A 6,902-nucleotide genomic window follows, 5' to 3' on the forward strand; every position below is an offset into this window, starting at 1 on the left:
GTGATTATGGTTATAATTGTAGATCTAGATAACCACTGGAGGGCAGCCTTAAAAACAAGCATTTGCAGAACGAGAGAGGTCATGAAGATAAATTTGTTTTTACTTCATGCGTTTCAATCAGTACACCGCTGACATCTTCAAAATGAAAATCTCTCAAATACCTATTTGCTTTACCTGTCATAGGTGAAATGGCTGCATTGGTAAAGGAATTCCCTGTAAAAAGATTTCAAGTGATTAGGCAAGGTTTAGGAGACTTTCATTTATACTGAATGTGGTGTGGCAAGACACATTTTTTAAATGCACTTGATAAATATTTCTTCTGCTATTATTGACGTTTTTGAGAATGCCACGTCAGTTGCGTGCTGTTTTACAAAATAATTTTATGTGATAAATTCTCTCTCTTTCCAGAGCTTTGCATGCAGTTTAAAGGAGATGCTAATGGCAAATGAACAGAAGGTAGAATCTGTAGAATTGATGCCTCAGTTGTACTTGGGGTGTCAAATTAAAGGGAAGTACATGATTTCAGATCCAACATTCAACAGCTTCACATTTCCCACAGGTCTGTAACATTAGTTTTTAAGTTGTCTACGGATTAGCACACATGTGAATTCATTGTACAGAAACAAGCTCTTTACATATCCTATTAATCTATTTCAACAACAGTTTTCTAATGTTCTGTATAGTTACAAAGAGCCCACTTTCTGTACCTGTTGTGTTTGCTGCAGATGATGTCCCAGTAAGTGCTGTGCTGTTCTCTGTAAGAGAAGCATATAACTTCAGTTCAGACAATCAACAGGCAAACCCTGCCTGCAGCATTTATGTGTGAATTGTCCTCAGGTTAGGACACAGCTAAAATAATTTTAATAATACAAGTTACTTAAAGACCATTGTGCGGAATGTTCAATTTTTCTTGAGTTTAATTGAAACAATTACTCCCTTCAACAATGCATTTAACAGGGTGTCAGTACTGATTTGAAACAACATCTATTCCCAGTACAATTATGGATAATTTACGTGGTTATGCTCATGTTCATAGGTCTAGAGCAAACTGTCGCCACTCGAAAGAAGTTTGCATTAATAGGAAGGAGAAAATATACATTCAACAATGTGGAAAATTTTATCCATTGGTGTCTAGTTGTCATTTTCAAATTTGAAATGTCACAAACAACAGTTTACAATTATCTGTCACAGATGATGTGATAATAGTGCAAAAGATGTTCCCTGCAAATAAAAAGATTATAAGCAGTGAGGCCAAATATGAAAGATTTCGTCTTGACAATCTCTGGAACTCATCTGCTGCAGTGGCCTTTTATTGAATTGACATGAAGGCAGAAAACTGGTAGAATATATAACCAGTTCCAATTTGATTCTGGAAAATCTCCACCTTTACTGATTTTGCAAAACTGACGTGTATTGATAACAGCCTGGGCCCATAATTTGTGCCACTATCAATGTCATAGACTTTAGTTATGAAGTTACACCAAGCGTTGATTGTTGTATGAAATTAGAGATGATATGTTCTGCCATTAGTCTCCTACTCTACAAGAAGTGTCAGTACACAAGGTGGCACTTTCACAATTCACGGGACCAAGATTGGTTTCACTGGACCTTTATTCCAGTAGTCTCAGTGGTTTTGAAATTAGCACATATGCATTATGATGATGTTTGGGGACAATATGTTTCCAATGAAAGAGATGGAAACTATATTGCTTTAATCTCAAGAAAAGCATTTATTGGCTGTTTACATTATTTACAAGTTAAATTATTGCATTGACTTAATCAGAACATTCCCCTCTCGCGTTCCACCTACATGTGATCTAACATTACTTGACGTTATTGATGATACAGAGTAACAATGAGCAGAGTAGGTATTATAACCTTTAATTACACACTCTTAAATCTTTCAAACAGCTATTCACATTTTAAACTAACCCTACTTGTACTCCCCAGAGTCTCTTGTGCCTTGAAGTTGAATGGAAGTCTGTTGGAGACAATTATGCTCCAACTATGATATGGACTTTGAAAGAAAAGACACTCTTCCTCTTTTGTCAAATTCAAAATCTGAGTTCCTGCCAAGAACCAGAATGTCTGCAACCACATATCTTCTTTGAGTGCAACGACTTTTCTCAAGAAGGATACATTTCATTCTTTAGTATCATTGACTTCGCAGATATGTGCAAATTTCGATAGTCAGGGTTTAGATATGTGCCCTGTAGATGGTAGATCCCTCCTGCTGTAACAAATCATCCTCAACTGGCCCCTATAATGGCATACATGACACTCAGCATTCACAAAAGGGAATTGTCATGTCAGTGAGGCTTGTTTTCCACCTCGACATAATCACATAGAAATGACAATGGCTGAACCATCTACTCACTTGTTCTAATTCGTTGCCAACGACCTTTACTTCTACAATTGGGCCATGTGAAATTTGCTGGGCTGGTAAATTGTTCTGTTTGGCTTGCCTGTTAATGACACTGCTTTGGCCAATGAATGATCCTCTGCAGAAGGCAAGTATTGTTTAAATATCTGATCCTGAAAGCCCACATGGACATGGTCTCCTATGAGCTCATCACTTCATTTCCTCCATTTAGAGTGAACTTGGACAGCTCATTTACAAAGCAATTAATATTCTCCTTGTTAATAAAGATAAAATACTGAAGAGAATGCAAAACTTCAATAAAAGCCGACAGTGCTGGAGAAAGTCAACAAACCTGGCTGAAAGTGTTGGGTCATTAAATATATTCAAGGCTGAAACAGATTTTTTTATAATCTGTAAGAGAAGCAAGTGTTGGGGAAGTGGTAGGAAAGTATGGGCCATGACCAGTCTTGAAGAATCAAATGACTTACTTCTGTTCCTATGTCTGATGGTCTTCTAAATACCTACCAAATATTCACACAATTTACTGCTCAGTCTGTTCCACTGGCTGGAAGACGCATTGTTTCAAATCATTTAGCTGATTGTTTCATTACTGAAAAGATATAGTTTTGCTTTTCTGACTGTCCAATATAATTGAACACTCTTTCAAAAAACCTGTACAGATTCAAAGGACAGGGCAGCCTCTTTCTGTCCTGCCTGAATTGATAATAAATCACAAATTGAGCTTCCAGCGGTTCTGATCAGCTCAAATTTCAACAATGTTTTCTTACATTCTCAGTCATTAAAAAGAGTTCATTTTCAGTACCTGTTCTGTCCCATGGAAGTGATGGCCTATTAACTGTTGTGCTGTTCTCTGTAAAGGGAAATACATGATTTCACATCAAACAATTAACAGCCAAACCCTGCCTGCTGTATTCATCTGTAAATTGTCCTCAGGTTAGGACATGGCTAAATTATATTAATAAAATAATGTCCTAAGGACCCTTTTGTAGATGTTCATTTTTTCCCCGCGTTTAATCAATTCAACTATTCCCTTTAACAATGCATTGAACAAAATTTGTCTGTGCTGATCGGAAGCAACATCTATTCCCAATACAAGTGATAGATAGTTGTTGAGATTATGGTTGTAATTGTACATCTACAGGACACTATAACCACTGGAGAGCAAACTTAAAGACAAGTATTTTAAGTACCAGAAAGGTGATGAAGATAAATTATTCTTGCTCAGAAAGTTGTCATAGCCTAGATTGAAAACACAACCATTTTCCTGCATTTCAATCAACATACAGCTGTCATTTTCAAAATCAAAATTTCTCAAACACCTATTTGCATTATCTGTCATAGGTGACATGGCTGCATTGGTAAAGGAATTCCCTGTAAAAAGATTCCAAGTGATGTGTAGGATGTAAGGGATTTTCATTTACACTGACTGTGGTGTGGCAAGTCATGCTTTTTAAAAGCACTTGATTAGTATTTCTTCCGCTATTATTGATATTTTCTGAGTGTGCCACATCAGTAACATGCCATTTTAAAAGATACTTTTATGTGATATATTCTTTTTCTTTCCAGAGCTTAACGTTCAGCTGAAAGATGCTAATAGCAAATGAACAGAAGACAGAATTTGTAGAATTGATGCCCCAGTTGTACGTGTGGTGTTCAATAAAAGGGGAGTACATGATTTCAGACCCAACATTGAAAAACTTCCCATTTCCCACAGGTCTGCGACACCAGTTTTTAAAGTTGTCCACAGATTAACACACATATAAATTCATTATACAGAAACAAGCTCTTTATATATCCTATTAATCTATTTCAACAACAGTTTTCTAGTGTTCTGAATAGTTACAAAGAGCCCATTTTCTGTACCTGTTGCGTTTGCTGGAGATGATGTCCCAGTAAGTGCCGTGCTGTTCTCTGTAAGAGAAGCATATAACTTCAGTTCAGACAATCAACAGGCAAACCCTGCCTGCAGCATTTATGTGTGAATTGTCCTCAGGTTAGGACATGGATAAATTATATTAATAAATAACGTCCTTAAGGACCCTTTTGTAGAATGTTCACTTTTTCCTGAGTTTAATCGATTCAACTATTCCCTTTAACAATGCATTTAACAAAATTTGTCTCTGCTGATCAGAAGCAACACCTATTCCCAACACAAGTGATAGACAGTTTTTGAGATTATGGTCGCAATTCTAGATGTACGGGACACTATAACCATTGGAGAGCAAACTTAAAGACAAGTATTTTAAGTACGAGAAAGGTGATGAGCATAAATTATTCTTGCTCAGAAAGTTGTCATAGCCTAGATTGCAAAGACATCCAATTTCATACATTTCAATCAACATACAGCTGTCATTTTCAAAACAAAAATTTCTCAAACACCTATTTGCCTTACCTGTCAAAGCTGAAATGGCTGCATTGGTAAAGGAATTCCCTGTGGAAAGATTACAAGTAGTTAGGCAGAATGTAGGAATTTTTCATTTGTACTGATGGTGGTGGGGCAAGACATGCTTTTTAAAGGCACTTGATCAATGTTTTATTGATGTTTTCTGAATATGCCACATCAGTTGCATACTGTTTTACAAGGTAATTTTATGTGACAAATTCTCTATCTCTCCAAAACTTTATGAGCAGCTCAAAGGAGATGCTAATGGGAAATGAAATGAGGGTAGAATCTGTAGAATTGATGCTCCAGTAGTGCATGTGGTTTTGACGAGAAGGGAAGTATAGGATTTCAGATCCAACATTCAATAGATTCACATTTTCTACGGGTCTGTAAACAATACTTTATAAATTGTACACAGATTAGCACACATTTAAATTCATTTTACAGGAACAAGCTCTTTATGTATCATATTAATCTATTTCAACAGCAGTTTTCTAATGTTGTGAATAGTTACAAGGAAGCTATTTTCTATACCTGTTGTGTTTGATGGAGATGATGTCCCAGTAAGTGTTACGTGGTCCGCTGTAATAGAAGGACTTGATTTCAGTTCAGACAATCAACAGCCAAACCCTGCATGCATCATTCATAAGTGAATTGTCCTCAGGTAAGGACAAAGCCAAAATTATTTTAATAAAGCAAGCTCCTGAAGGACTATTTTGTAGAATGTTCAATTTTTCTTGAGTTTAATAGATATAACTATTCCCTTTGACAATGCTTTTAACATAATTTGTCTGTGATGATTTGAAGCAACATCTCATCCCAATACAAATTTATAGACATTTTAGGTGGTTTTAGTCATGTTCATGGGTCTAGAGCAAACTGTAGCCACTGGAAAGAAATTTGCTTTGATAGGAAGGAGAAAATATACATTCAACAATGTGGAACATTTTATCTATTGGTGTCCGCTTGTCATTTTCAAATTTTAAACGTCCCAAACAATAGTTTACAGTTATCTGTCACAGATGATGTGGTAATATTGCAACAAGCATTCCCTGCAAATAAAAAGATTATAAGCAGTTAGGCAAAATATGGAAGATTTTGCCTTGACAATCTGTGGAACTCATCTGGTGCAGTGGCCTTTTATCGAATCGATATGTAGGCAGAAACCAGGAAGAACATACAATCAGTTTCAATTTGGGTCTGAAAACTCTCCACCTCTACTGATGTTGCAAAACTAACCTCTGTTGGTAACAGCCTGCGCCTATAATTTGTGCCACCATCAATGTCATAGGTATTAGTTACTATGTTATGCCAAGCTTTACCGTAAGGATTTGATTGTTCTAAGAAATTATGGACAATATATTTTTCAATTAGAGACAGTAGGAACTGTACGAAACTGGAGAATCTGAGATAACAAGGTGTGGAGCTGGAGGTACACAGCAGGCCAAGCAGCATCAGAGGAGCAGGAAAGCTGACGTTTCGGGACTGGACCCTTCTTCAGAATATTTTGCAATTAGATGTCTACTCTATAAGAAGTAAAAATACACAACATGACACTTTCACAATTCAGGGAAGCAAGACTGGCTTCACTGGACCTTTATTCCAGTCGTCTAGCAGGTTTTGAAACTAGCACTTATGCATTACAATGATGTCTGGGGACTAGATACCAAAGTGTGGAGCTGGAGGTACACAGCAGGCCAAGCAGCAGCAGAGGAGCGGGAAAGTTGACATTTTGGGTCGGGACCCTTCTTCAGAAATTTGTTTGGTGACTATGTGTTTCTAATGAAAGAGCTGGAAACCGTGCTGCTTTCATCTAAACAAAAGCATTTTTTGGCTGTTTATGTTATTTACAAGTTAAAGTGTTGCATTGAATTTATCAGAACATGATATGATCTTCGACAGGAAAGACACTCCTCCATTGTCAAATTCAAAATCTAAGTTCCTGCAATGAACCAGAGTATCTGTACACCAGATATCTTATAGGCGGTTAACAATTTCTCCCATTAGTATCAGCAACCTCACAGACACGTGCAGATTGGGATGGTCACATGTTAGATACGTGTCCCATGGATGGCAGTCTCCTCCTGCTGTAACAAATCATCCTCGAGTGGCCCCTCTTCTGGCACACATCACCCT

At 37.0% G+C, this 6,902-nt stretch overlaps 1 long non-coding RNA gene across 1 annotated transcript; it reads right to left on the reverse strand.

Moving 5' to 3' along the window:
- Positions 1 to 3,185: 3,185 nt before the first annotated feature.
- Positions 3,186 to 5,357, reverse strand: LOC125482435. Its single transcript, XR_007261639.1, has 4 exons — positions 5,301 to 5,357; positions 4,776 to 4,814; positions 4,247 to 4,294; positions 3,186 to 3,233 (listed from the first exon to the last, which is right to left on the reverse strand). It is a non-coding gene; the product is annotated as an uncharacterized LOC125482435 (long non-coding RNA).
- Between the last annotated feature and the right edge of the window lie 1,545 nt (positions 5,358 to 6,902).

The sequence above is a fragment of the Rhincodon typus genome, unplaced genomic scaffold (genome assembly GCF_021869965.1).
Source record: "Rhincodon typus isolate 14 unplaced genomic scaffold, sRhiTyp1.1 hic_rhity00010224, whole genome shotgun sequence".
NCBI classification, from domain to species: Eukaryota; Metazoa; Chordata; class Chondrichthyes; order Orectolobiformes; family Rhincodontidae; genus Rhincodon; species Rhincodon typus.